We start from the raw sequence: 13986 nt of genomic DNA on the forward strand, positions 1-13986 counted from the left end.
GCTGGGAGGACTTATGCCAAGCCCACTGTCCCCCCCCTTTTTTTTTTTTTTTTAAGGAGAGAGGTGAGAGAGAGAGAGAGAAAAGAGAATTTTTGATATTTATTTTTCAGTTTTTGGCGGACACAACATCTTTGTTTGTATGTGATGCTGAGGATCGAACCCGGGCCGCATGCATGCTAGGCGAGCGCGCTACCACTTGAGCCACATCCCCAGCCTCCCCACTGTACCTTTGTGAAAGGTGGGTGGGGGTGCTTGGGCAGCATTACACATACCCATAGCCACCACCTCAACCGATCTGTAATCCCAGTGATTTTAGGAGGCTAAGGCAGAGAATTGCAAGTTTGAGACCAGTCTAGGCAACTCAATGAGACCCTGCCTCAAAATAAAATGGTAAAGCACTTGCCTAGCATGTGTGAGGCCCTGGGTTCAATCCCCAGCGTTGCCAAAATTAAAAAAAAATAGACACTAGCCTTCACTACCAGCACCCACAGATCTGCTGATAAGTGCGAATCCAGCACTAGCAGCCTCTTAAGGCCAGAAAAAAGTGACTAATGTGGTACAGTTGTGGCCATAGTTGATGCCTCTTTCCTAGAGCTGCTCAGACCTCAGAGACCAGCTCATTAACTCACTGCAAATTCCCAAGGAGCAAAGAAGGACTGGGCTTGGAAGTGGCAAAACCTGCTGCTTCCCCAGTTTGATAGGGCCTGGCAGGACCTGGGGGTGGGGAGGGGCATATGGACTTTCGTGATGCTGTTAGCCCAGTAATTAAGAAAATTATTTCACGGCTGGGTGTGGTGGTACACGTACTTGTAATCCCAGCAATGGGAGGCTGAAACAGTTCAAAGCCAGCCTCAGCAACTTGGCAAGACTGCCCCAAAAGTGGCAAGGGATGTGGCCCAGTGGTTACATGCCCCTGGGTTCAATCCCTGGTACCAAAAAAGAAAAAGAAAGAAAATGACTTAATTGACTTAATGGATGTCTGTAAACACTACTGCATCTGTCCAGTCTGTAGCTGACATTCATTTGTATTTACTCCAGGCCTTCTGGTTGAGGGGTTCAATTTGGGGTGACCAGCCAGGCTCCATACTCTGCCCCCTTCTCAGGAGGATAAGGAGACCTGGGAATTTTTTTTTAATATTTGTTTTTTTAGTTGTAGTTGGACATGATACCTTTATTTTAATTATTTATAAATTGAATCCAGGGCCTTGCACATACTAGGCAAGCGCTTTACTGCTGAGCCACAACCCCAGGCACCAGAGGTCCAGAGCTTGGGTTGAAGTAACCAACAAGAGTAACACCAAGCTTCTCAAAATCCCCCACCTGGGATTTTGACCCAGCTCTCTACTTGCTGTTTGACCTCCTGCCTTAGATTTATAAAGGCAGGCTTTTATATGACGTAACAAAAGGTTGACAGTGAAAAACCTTTGGTTACCGTAAAATTCCAAATAATTCACTTCCCTGGCCCAGCCTGCTGAGTTTGATGTAGAACTCAGAGGTGGGGCAGGCTGGAAGGTGTGGAGAAGCTGTAAATGCGTCCTGTCCTGGCCCTGGTCCGTACCTCTGCTCTGCTGCTCCTTACTCCTGGTCTCCCTGTCCCAGGCTGGTGGAAGGCAGCCTTAGAAGCCTGCCTCCAAGAGCCAGACTTCAGCTAGGGGCCACTTGTGCAAACAGCCAAAGCCCAGCCCCGCGCCGAAGAGAGCAGCCTCCCCTGCGGCCGGCAGGTGGCAGCACACTCCGGGATTGGAACCCGGCCCAGGCGGCGCGCGCTCAGGGAGCGCTTCCTAACTTTCTCGGCATGGTGACGGGCGAGGCACGGGCGAGCGCCTGCTCCTGAGCGCCGAGGCTACGGTCCCCGATACCCTGCGTGCTCTCCTGATGTGGGACGAAGGGACGTGGCTCTATCCCCTACTCGCAGCTATGTGCCCGGGGCCTTTTTCCCATTCCCCAGCTTCACTCAACACCCGGGCGGAGCAACAAGGACGCCTGCGAGGGCTGCAGGCTCACCCGCCTCTTGGACCGATGAAGGGCAGGGCACGGGCAGGCCCTTAAAACCATTCTTGTCCGCAGGCCGGGCTGGCCCAAGGGTAATTTGCAGTTTTACAGTTTTCAAAGCACCTTCACGCGGTTATCTCAAGTCTGAAGTCTGCGAGGGAGTGAGGGAGGCAGGACCAGGATTTTACAGAGGTCCTAAGCTTGGGCTGAAGTAACCCGCGAGAGTAACGCGAAGCTGCTCGACTCCAGCATGGTGCCCCTCCCGCTACTTTCACTGCCCGGGTCAATTACACCTTGGTAGTGGCATGGGGATTGAACACAGGGCCTCACCCGCGCTGAGCAAGCACTCTAATACTGAGTTACACTCCCAGCCCTTTAAAAAAAATTATTTTTTTTTTGCGTGATACTGGTGAATGAAACCAGGAGAGCTCAACCACTGAACTACTTCCCCCAGCCCTTTATTTATGTATTATTTTGAGACAGGGGCTTGCTAAATTGTGCGGGCTGGCCTCCAACTTACTATCCTCCTGCCCATCCTCCCAAGTTGGTGGGATTAGACCTGTGCCACTGCACTGATTCCTTGGTCTTTAGTAGTTATTGACGATCTTTCTTCAGCTCTGTTCTGTTTCCTTAGGGGGACGGGAGGGGCAAGGAAAGATTTGGGACTCTCCATGATCAGCTTTCATGATTAGAAATGGGATGGGAGAGGAATCATGTCTGCTGAGCACCCCTTGTCCTCACAAAAGCACTTGAGGTCAGTGAAAAACAATCTCAGGGGCAGGAGAGGGAATAGGGTGGCAGTGATGACCCCAGGCCACGGGGGCACATGGGAGCCGGCAGGGGAGACCCTTGGAGATGTCTGGAGAGAAGGTTAGAAGTGGAAGAGGTGATGTGGTGTCATGGGTTGCTTTCCTGCTTGTTCCAGGAAAGAGGAGTCATGGCTGGTTGTGACTCCTCTGTCTTCCCGGTAGAGCTGAGGCTGCACCCAGCTGGGTCCCAAAGCTGCTTCTCTTTGCCCCCACCTTCCCTCCCCTCCCCATCGCTCAGATTCCAATACAATTTCCAGCTAACCAGCATGTCGATAGAACAAGTCGGGCGGCCGGATTGCTGGCCAATTACAGGAAATCATTCTGCTCCACAGCTCAGCGCTCCTGGAGAGGGAGGGAGGGAGGGACTGAAGGAGCAGTCGCCCAGCTGGCAGGCTGGGAAGGGGCTCCAGGCAGAAAGCAGGGAGTGCTGCAGCCCCCGGGGCAGGAGAGGATGGATGGGAAGGCTCCTGGGGACAGACTGGCCTGGGGCTCTTCCTCAGCCTCACTCAAAGCTCTGGATCCAGCTTCTCTGTGATGGGGAGGTTGATGCCCCAAGCCACAAAGAGAGCTGGGGGCTGAGGGTGGATGAAGAGGGTCCTGGAGGGAAGGCATTTGCCTGAAGCTGAAGAGGATAGGATGGGGGGATGGTGAGACCAGCCTCCTATAGAACCCCAAGGAGGGGGGGTGGAAATGGGGATGGCATCCAGGCCTCACCCAGGGGAGCCCTGTAGGGCTGTCTGGGGGCCTGGAAGCTGGAGCCACACAGGCAAGACCTGTACTTCCACAGCAGGCCCTGGCCAAGAGTATCCCAAGGGAAGTGGGAATTGGGGATGAGAGGGGCCCAGCCTGCAGCTGAGAGGACTAGCAGCAGCCTGGCTTGAGGAAAGGGTGAGTTTTCCACCCCAGCTTCCCTTCCACTCCAGAAGGCAGGCTGCAGAAGTTGGGGGCGGGGTCAGACAGTACTCTTCACTTAGCTTCCCAGCTCTTTAATTTCCACCTCCGGATCTCAGGTTAAAGTCCCCTCCGCCCCCTATCTATCCCACCTTCTGTGCCCACCTGGAGGCTTGTTTGCCTACTCCAACCCTACCCCTCATCATGTCTCTCCCCAACTGTTTTAGGCCCTCTTCCAAACTTCCTGCCCAACCAGCAGACCCAGCTCCCCAGCTCAAAGAGGAGCTCCTCTTCCCTGCTCCTGGGTGTTTCCTTCAAAGTACTGGAAGATCCTTGAGGAACAGAAAATTACCTAGGACTAATTCCACCCAATGATTGACTATTGTTGCTATTTACAACCCCAAAAGGAGACTTCTGGGATCCAGTGACTTCCTCTGCTCCAGTCTGTATAGCCATCAACCCAGGTACCTTCCCCAATTCCCCAGGATCTCACTGCTCTTTCCCCAATTCCAAACCCTCTTGGAATCCCTCCGGGCTGGGGCCTGGGTTGAATTCACTTCTAGCTCTTTGGCCAAGTTAGTGGTGGACATATGGATCGACATGAAAGGAGAGATGCTGAAGGATTGTTCGAAGTTCCTTTGCTGCGGTGAACTGGGGTGGGGCGGGGAGCAGCAGGGCCAGTGCTCCTGGACCTCTCTTTCTCCGAAGTCTCTGCCCCAGTTCACAGGTTCAGACAGGCGGGGAGGAAGTGTCCGAACTGCCTCTATTTGTGTCCATCGCATGGCACATGGTGGGCGGTTGTCCGCTCCGGCGAGCTGAGATTAAGCTCTTGCGCCCGGACTCTAATGCCGCCTCCGCTGTCCCTCCCTCGCCATAGCCTCTCGCAGGCCGGGAGCCCGGTGCTCGGCGATCCGGAAGAGGGCGCCCGCCCTGCCCTAGTCCGCGGTGTCCCCCACCCGGCTCGCGGCGCTCTGCAGCCCGCAGGCTCGGTGCCATCGATCGGGCCGCAGGGACCCGGGCACGCCGCCTACCCACCCCTCGCTTTTCGCTTTTAATTGAAGTTTGTTTGAGCAGAGCGTGGAGCAGGCAGAAGCAGAAACCAAATATTTAGTTGCTGCAAATTGGCACCTCCAGATCAATTACCCGGCCCGTGTCAGGGCCTGCGCCGCCCCCCGCGCCCTGCAGAATCTCAATGCCGCGCTGCCCGCGCCCGGGCAGCCCGCGCCGCCCGCCTCCATTCCAGCGCACGTTTCTCATCAGCAACAGCCATACATCACCCGTGGCCGCGAGGGAACAGATTTTCAATGGGAAAAGTTCCCCGGGAGGGTCCTTGTTTCTGATTCCCACCGCGCCCTGCGCGGTCTGCCCGCCCCCCTCCACCGGGCCTGACTGATGGGGACAACCCGAGAGTAGCAGTGAGTTCCAAAGAAAGGACTTTGGGTCATATGGACCTAGCCCCAATCCTAGCAACTCCTCTAACCCACCAGGTGACCTTGGGGAAGTCATTCATGCTCTGTCAGCCTGGGTTTCCTCATCTGTAATTTGGGGCCCAACCTTGTGGGGTCGACGACATGGAGGGACAGCACGGGAACTGGCACATAGAGGCTTTCCACGGCTATTAGTTCTCAGCCATGCAGGGGGAGGGGCAAAATAGCCTCTAGAATGAAGGGAGGGACACTGAGGGAGGCAGTCCAGTCAAGTGGCTGAAATGTAAGAGGAGGCAGGAGGCAGGCAGCCCCCTGGAGTCTCTGGCAGGGGCCAATTGGGCTTCTTCCGGAATAGTTGTGACCCGGCCCGGATGCATGCGGGGCACAGGAGAAGCTAGCTCTCCAGTACTGGAAGAAGCTGGGCTTGAAGGTGAGCCCAAGGCTGCATTCAGGAAAGGAGCCCAAGCTGAGGACGGTGGACAGAGGCTCCTGAGCCACACTGTGCGGAACACCCCAAGGCCATGCCTACCTACTGCCTGGGAGTCAGGACAGCTGGGCTGTAGCGAGGCTTTGCCTTTTTCCAGCTACAGGACCCTGGTCAAGTCCTTTAGCCTCAGTGTCCTGGTGTGTGAAATGGGCCAACGTCCTCAATCTCTCAGATCATATGTGAGGAGGAAAAGAGAGGATGTGCAAGACAAGAAGGAAGGACTCACCAGTAGGCCAGAGGAAGCCGGTGCCAGGTTTGTGCGTTAGCTCCTCTTCCTATACTCAACACCCGGCCATTCCAAGGCTCCCCCTCCTCAACTGGAGTCAAATAATTTGGCATTTTTAAAGGCCATTCAGGCAGACAGAGTGACAGGGGCTCTGGGTGGGAGAAGAGGTGTGGGGGAAGGCTGGGAGAGCCCTTCCTTATGGAAGGAGGCTCTCCATCCTCTCAGGATCCTTGCCTCCCTGCACCGGCTCCTCAGCCAGGAGTCAGCGGGATGAAGAAGTCAGCCACAACTAGAGGACAGTTCTTTTCCCATCACACCTGGAGTTTGGGTGAATAAGCATGGCTGACATGAAACCCAGAGCTGCACTGAGAAGCAAACTCACTCCCCAGCCTCAATTTTCCTAATTGTGAAATGGGACTACAAGGCCATAAGCCACTAAGCATGAAGTGCTATTTGGACAGGCGGGTGACTTCTGGAGGTTACTGAATGCATTGCCCTGCCTTCCACACACACACTTCTAACCCACTATGCCCCGTCTGCAGCAGGATTATCTCTGCTGGCAAAATGTCTTTGGGCATAGCAACTCACCATTTATCAACTCAGGAAGTCCTTCTGACAATCTACCTTAAATCCCCTACTGCTTCCTTCAGGGAAAATTTAAAGAACAAACAGCAAAAAGATAAATGCTTATGGGTTGGTGATGCCATAATATTTTTTAAAAATACCCCCAAAGATGGCCGGGGGGGTGGGAATTACCTCTGGACACAATGCTCTTTACACTAAACATCTTGGCGATAAATATAGCTGTGTAATTCTTTTTTCTCCTTGGCAGAGAGAAAGGCTGAGGCTGGGCAGAAAGGCAGAGGGACCCGAAAATATAAATCAATATGTGACTTTAATATATGTGCTCTCGGTGGCTGTGTGTGCTGGGGGATTATTAGTAACCTTGATTCCAGCTCAGTGTCCATGTGAGGCGGGGAGACGTGTGGCCCCCAGGGAGGAGAAGAGAAATTAGGAAGCCAAATTCTTCTCCTGATTGACACCTGGGTAAACATTATCCCAGCAGAAAGGAAAGAAAAAAAGATCAATGCTGGGTATTTTTATCACGTTCCAGGGACGGACAGGGGGAGAAATTAAAGAAACAATCCTGTGATTTTTTTTTAATATGCTCATCTCCAAGGAGGAGACAGATGAGGTGGAGCCCAGGCAGAGGGCAGGACCAAGGGTAGGAGAGGAAGTGGGTATGTGCCAGGGAGCAGTACCTTGGCGTGTTTTGCCCAGGGGCACTGGTGTGAGTGGCAGCAGGTACAAAGGAGCCAGGCCTTTAATGGCAGGGCAAAGGCACCAGCTTTGATGGGGAAATCACAGGCTGCAGCTTCTAATGGGAGATCAGGCTCTGGCTTCTATGGAGGATCAAGAGGCACTGGTCTCAAAATGGGCTGTTTTAATGGAAGGTTCCCAGAACGTGGGGACAGAAGAGTGGCTTCTGCAGGGGTAAAGGGCAGGGAGGGGACCAGGGTGGGTCAATGCCCATGTGGAGGGGGGGGCATCTCTCTGGGCTGTCTCAGATCTAGAGTCAAGAAAAATCTTGGCTTCCTCTCTTTTGTGGTTGCATGACCTTGACCCAGTCATTTGAACTTCATTTGAACTTCGTGGTTTCACCTTCCTTTTCTGTAGGACAATGATAAACAACCCCCACTCCCCTCATCTCACAGTTTTAAATAAAATTGTACAAAATGGAGCTGGGGATGTAGCTCGGTGGCAGAGCACTTGCCTAACGTGTGAGGCCCTGGGTTCGATCCCCCAAATTGCAAAAAAAAATTAAAGTACAGCCTGCCATACAGCTGCCAAAGGGCTGTTATTACATACCACAGATCTGTTCTACAGAAATGTAATGAGAGGGCTGGGGTGTGACTCTGTAGTAGAGCATTTGCCATGCATGCATGAGGCCCTGGGTTTGATTCCCAGCACTACACACACACAAAAATGATACAGACTGGTGTTATAGCTCAGCCGTAAATTGCTTGCCTAGCATGAGTTGAAGCTCTAGGTTCGATTCTCAGCACCACATAACAACAAATAAATAAAATAAAGATTAATTTTTTTGTACTGGGTATTAAACCCAGGATCCCTTAACCACTGAGCCATATCCCCAGCCCTTTTCTTATATTTCATTTAAAGACAGGGTCTCACTGAGTTGCTTAGGTCATTGCTAAATTGCTGAGGCTGACTTTGAATTCACAATCCTCTTGTTTTAGCCTCCCAAACTTCTGGGATTACAAGTAGGTGCCACCTCGCCCAGCTAAGGTTAAATTCTTGAAAAAAAAAAAAAGATACATACTCTTAAATGATGTTCTAGTAGTCACATTTGTAGAGTGAAGAAAAGCACACCTGCAATCCCAGCAACTCAGGTGGGTGAGGTTCAAGGCCAATCTGGACAATTTAGTGAGACCTTGTCTCAAAATAAAAAAAATAAAAAGGGCTGGGGTTGTAGCTTAGTGCTAGAGTACTTGCCTTAGTACGTGCAAGGCCCTGGGTTCTGCCCCTAGTATCTGTAAAAAATGAACGAAAGAAGAAATTAATTCAAGTAGTACTTTTTAAAAATTTTTAATTTTTTTAGTTGTTGATAGAACTTTATTTATTTAAATATTTATTTTTTAGTTTTAGGTGGACACAATATCTTTATTTTATTTATATGTGGTGCTGAGGATCAAACCCAGTGCCTCGAGCATGCCAGGTGAGCATGCTACCACTTGAGCCACATCCCCAGCCCTAGAACTTTATTTTTATTTATTTATATGTGGTGCTGAGAATTGAACCCAGTGCCTCACACCTGCTAGGCAAGCGTTCTACCACTGAGCCACCACCCCAGCCCCCTGAAGTAGTACTTTTTAACTTAACCGAATATATCTAGTATCCAGCATTCAGCATGCAGCACTAAGTTCTCAAGAGCCTCATGGGCTGAATGGCTACCATAACCAGCACAGATCTAGAAAAAGAAGCCCACAGATGATTTGGGGTTACAGCTTAGTGGGGGGAGTGCTTGCCTTATATGTGTAAGGCAGTGGATTCGATCCTCAGCATCACATAAAAATAAATAAATAAATAAAGTTATCATAGACGGGTGCAGTTGTGCATGCCTGTAATCCCAGCCACTTGCAAGTTCAAAGCCAGCCTCAGCAATTTAGCAAGACCCTGCCTCTAAATAAAATATAAAAAAGAACTGGGAATGTGGCTCAGTGGTTCAGCACCCCTGGGTTCAATCCTCAGTACCAAAATAAAATAAAATAGGTATCGTGCCCATCTACAACTAAAAATAATTTTAAAAAAGAAGCCCATAGAATAGGGACTCCTGCCCCCAGGACAGTGGGGATAGACTTCTGAAAGTCAAAGAGGGCAAACTGTGCCCCCTAAGAAATACAAGGCAGAGCACCCCTTTTGCTGGGGAGGGGACAATTTTATGGCTTTTTAAAAAAATTTTAGATTGTAGTTCTTTTATTTTTTTTAATTTTATTTTTTTTAAAGGGAGAGAGAGAGAGAGAGAGAATTTTTTTTTAATATTTATTTTTTAGTTCTCGGCAGACACAACATCTTTGTTTGTATGTGGTGCAGTGTCACAAGATAATCCCAAAATAGCACCCCCCTTTTTTTAAACCCTTCTAGTCAATGGCAAATAAAGCAGCCTGCAGATACAATGGAGACTATTAGAATCTATTTTCTTCCTCCTTCCATATACCTGCAGAATTGAGAACTTAAACTGCCAAGGGAGAGTGTAAGTTTGCATCCTACCTGATTGGTCTAGCATATGACTAACATCCAACAGGTATTGAAACAAGTTCTCTGTTGTGCAGAGGAGGGCCGCACGCATGCCAGGCGAGCGCGCTACCGCTTGAGCCACATCCCCAGCCCAATTTTATGGCTTTTAAGGGATCACAGTATCTATCCCACAGGGGCTCTCTGGGGGAGGGAGACTGACAGCCGCCATTTTCCTTCTGTAGGTAGACCACCTCTGGCCCCAGCCGGCCTAGACCTTGGGCTGGGTAGACCCCCAGCTTCCCTTTCTGGCATATCCTGGCATTTGGAACAGCCTGGTGTGGAGGGAAGAGCAGCTGGACTTGAAAAGTTTTCCAGAAGCTTCTGGCTGAGAGGGCTAAGGCCAGGCCCCTCTCTGAGCTACACCGTCTCTAAAACAGGAGTGGTCAACATTGACCCCACTTCTACTGTGGAAGAAAGGTTTCTTATCCAACATGTGTGGGTTTGTAAGCCATGAACATATGAAGAAAAAAGAGAGTGGTGGGGAGGGACAGAGGGACAGGGAGGGAGCCTCTTCCAAGGCTGCCCTTTATATATCGTTGGATTTATTCCCAGGGTCTTCAAGGATGACTCCCGAGGGCAGACTCCAGCAGAAGAAAGATGGGGAGGGGGATTCAGGAAGGATGTGACCTGGCAAACCCTGAAGCAGAGGAGCTGGAGCACTCAATCTGGGCCCAGGAAATGGGGGTTCCCTTTCTTAGCTGCTCTCAGCACTAGGATTTGTGGGAAAGAGAGAACAGAGCTACTTCAGGGCCAAGTGAAGGGCGCTCAGTGAGGGCAGAGAGGCAGCCCTCGCGGGGCCAGCCTGACATTTTCTGCTGATGCTGGGAGCCAGAGAAGGGGGCCACAGCCTGGAGTTCCCATGACCCAGACAGCTGATCCTGTGTCCAAGTGGCCCGCCAGGCCTCTCTGTCCTGGCTGCAGAATTGTCCTGCCAGGGAAAGGGAAAGGGGACAGGCACCAGGCTACCCCCAAGACTAAGTGCCCCCAGCACACCTGCTGGGTCCCCCTCGAGCCTTCAGTTGTATCTTTTGTAGAGTCTGCAATTAAGGGGGAGATCTGAGACTTTAGATTTACACCCTCGGGAGTTGAGCAAGTGGGCTTCAGGAGATCTTGTGAATGTCCCACTTAGTCCTCGTCACCAAAGGCAAAATGTGCCTGGTGAGTGTGTGTTTTTTTCCAAGCCCAGACTCTAACCTCTTGTCAAGCCTTGGAGGGATCAGTGACCCCTACAAGGGTAAGAACAACTGCTCTAGGCACACACTCACAAACACACATGCACAAACGCGTATACCAACCCACTCATGTATACACAACATTTACACCCAAGTTCATGTACACATCCACACCCATCCACACATGTGCACAAACACACTTTCTCTTGTCCTGTTTCAGGTCCCTTGCATCTGCGGAACCGTCCTAGACAGAGTTGCTTCCACTGACATTCTCCCTCCACAACTGCTTTCTGCCTAATCTTCTAAGTGGCCAGCCTCTGCAACTTAGACCCTGTCTCAAAATAAAATTTGGGGCTGATGATATAGTTCAGTGGTAGAATGCTTGTGTAGTTTGTGTGAGGCCCTGAGTTCAATTCCCAGTATTGAGAAAAAGAGAGAGAGAAAGAGGGAAGGAAGAAAGAAATGCCTGTCTCTCTGATCCATCTCCTACCGTCCCTCCTGTGTCCCCAGCCCTCAAACTCTATCTCTCACCCTGGGTCACTATGGAAAGGGTAAGCCTCTGGAGGACAGCACTATCAGTGGTGTCCAGAGTCCCCTCAGAATCCAATTACCCTCCCCCTTCACTTCTTGTCCTGCTGAGCCCCACCCCAAGGTAACACCAAGGTCAGATGTGAGTAAAAATAGATGAATCGACATTTTGCAAAGCACAGTGCAAACTCCACTCAGGTGCTGCCCCCCTCTATTTCTACTGGACTCCTGCCCGCCCTTGATTCCGCTCCCTCCAGCACCCCCACACCCGTCCAGTCCAGATATCCAGAGCCCAAGCAGCAGACAGACGCCATGTCTCTCCTTTCTGAGCCTGGGTCCCTATCTATGCTGCCAGCAGACCTCTGGGATAACTGGGAATGTGAAGACCTACCTTATTTTGTCTTTTTTCTTTCCCATTCCATTCAAATAAGGATTTCAGACAGCTTTCAGAAACCCACGTGACAAAGAATAAAAAAGAGAGAGGAAGCCAGAGGGGGGAGAAGTCCTGCTTCCATCCCCACTCCACCCACTCCCCCGGGCTCTGCCTCTGGCACCCTGCAAAGGGCACCTCTCTGAGCCACCACCATGGGCCCTTGCTGAGCCCATTCAATCCTTCTTTCCAGCGACCTCAGGTGCAGACTTGGCCAGCACCCTTCTCCCTCGCCAACCTGCCAGGCTCCACTCCAACCCAGGCCCTGCCAGTCCCAGCTCCCCCCACCCAGCCCCTCCTGCTCTGGCTTTCTCTCTCCCACCCCCATCTGCAACCACAGCACATCCCAGCTGTCTGATTAACTCAATTGATTAATTAAGCTCTAATGAGAGCCATGACTCACCCCTGCAGCTTCTGACCAGGAGGCCGGCTGTGCCAGAAAGGGCACTGAGGGCCACAGGCATGATCTTAGGGCGTTCCAGGGGGCAGGAAGCTCAGTGACTGGTGGCACTAGCTGGTAAAGGAGGCACAAAGCTTGCCCAGGGCGAGGTCTCCTCCAGAGCTTGCAGAGGGGAGAGGACTCTGGGGAGTTGGCAAAGAGATTGCCCCTCAGTCAGCTGATCAGTCCCAGTACACATTTGCTAAAGGCAGGGAGGACAGAGGAGATACTGACTGCTTGGGTGGTGCAGGGGTGCTACATCCACACCTTGACTCCTAGGACCCAGAGTACCCAAGACTTGAAAGGACTGGCCACGTGGAAGCTGGCCACGTGGCCATAGGGTCAGACCTAGCCTTGCAGCAGCCTCCAACCCCATGGTTTTTCCCACCCCCACAGCTCCCAGACCTGTGATCAGTCAACTCCCTCTCTGGCTGCTGCTCCCAATCCCAAAAAACCACAAGGGCTCTGCCATACACGTCTCAAATTCCAGTCCTCCTTCCTCTAGCCTCCGCAGCCAACTCCGCCCATGAACCCACCCTTCCCCCAGACTCGGTATACTTGTCTGGGATGTGGGAGCAAATGCCCTTCATTACCAATAATAAGCAGTTGAGTATAATTTTCCACTTCACAAAGTACATCAATCCTCATTCTTCCCCAGAATCCTGTGAGGCAAACATCATGAGGCACCCACTCTAGAGATGAGGAAACTGAGGTCACAATTTGCCGAAGTGCATGCCTGATTCTTCTTTTTTTTTTTTTTGGTACCAGGGATTGAATTCAGGGGCACTCAACTATTAAGCCACATCCCCAGCCCTATTTAGTATTTTATTTGGATACAGGGTCTCACTGAGTTGCTTAGCACCTCGCTGTTGCTGAGGCTGGCTTTGAACTGGCAATCCTCCTGTCTCAGCCTCCCGAGCTGCTGGGATTCTAGGTGTGTGCCACTGCACCAGGCAAACACCTGATTCTTTCTTGCTTCCAAGCCTTCGCGTTTGTCTCCAAAGAACACACTCTGTGGCTTTGAGGCCCCAGCTTAGCGCTCACTTCAGTAAGAAAGCTGAGTCTCCCCAGTCACAGGTAAGGGCCCCTAACTGTTATAGTATCTGTCACCCTGAGGGCAACTGCCATTCTGTCTATCCCTGTTCTTCTCCAACACCCTGCTCGGGGCTTCATATGTCATAAGGACATGATGAATACTTACAGAATGAAGGAAAGAAAGAAAGAAGGCAAGAAATAAATGAGCCACCACAAGTGGCAGATATTGAGCCCGGTGTAGTGCTGGGAGGAAGGACACTGTGAAGGACCGGATCAGGCAGGACTCTCCGGTCAGGGCATGTTGGCTGTTGATGGACTGATGGACAGGGATCCACTCACAGCATGGCCCAGTGGTCTAGAAGTGAAGCAGGGAATCCCCTCCCCTCCCCTCTGTGAAGAGGATGGGATGGGGGGACCAGCCCAGGGAATCATGGGAAATGGTGGGGGGAGATGGGTAGAGCAGGAGAGGGTGGGGAGAGTGTGGCTCTAGGTCTTGGGAATTCTTAGGTGAGACAAAAAAACTCGAGTGGAGACAGGGCCATTGGCTAGACAGTCAGAGACCTGGGTTGGAGTCCTGTCTTTGCGTGACCCCTCTGGTAGGGTGACTATGAGCATGTGGCCTTCCCAGTGGAATGAGTCTGAGGGCATGGGTTTCATGCCTGTGGTCCTTGCATGGTGTGGGAATTCTGCAGCCCCGAGAGACATTTGTGACCAGAGGACATGAGAGAGTGATG

This window comes from Marmota monax, unplaced genomic scaffold (assembly GCF_021218885.2).
Source record: "Marmota monax isolate L192 unplaced genomic scaffold, Marmota_monax_Labrador192_F-V1.1 WCK01_AAM20220418_F8-fsc00205, whole genome shotgun sequence".
Classification (NCBI taxonomy): domain Eukaryota; kingdom Metazoa; phylum Chordata; class Mammalia; order Rodentia; family Sciuridae; genus Marmota; species Marmota monax.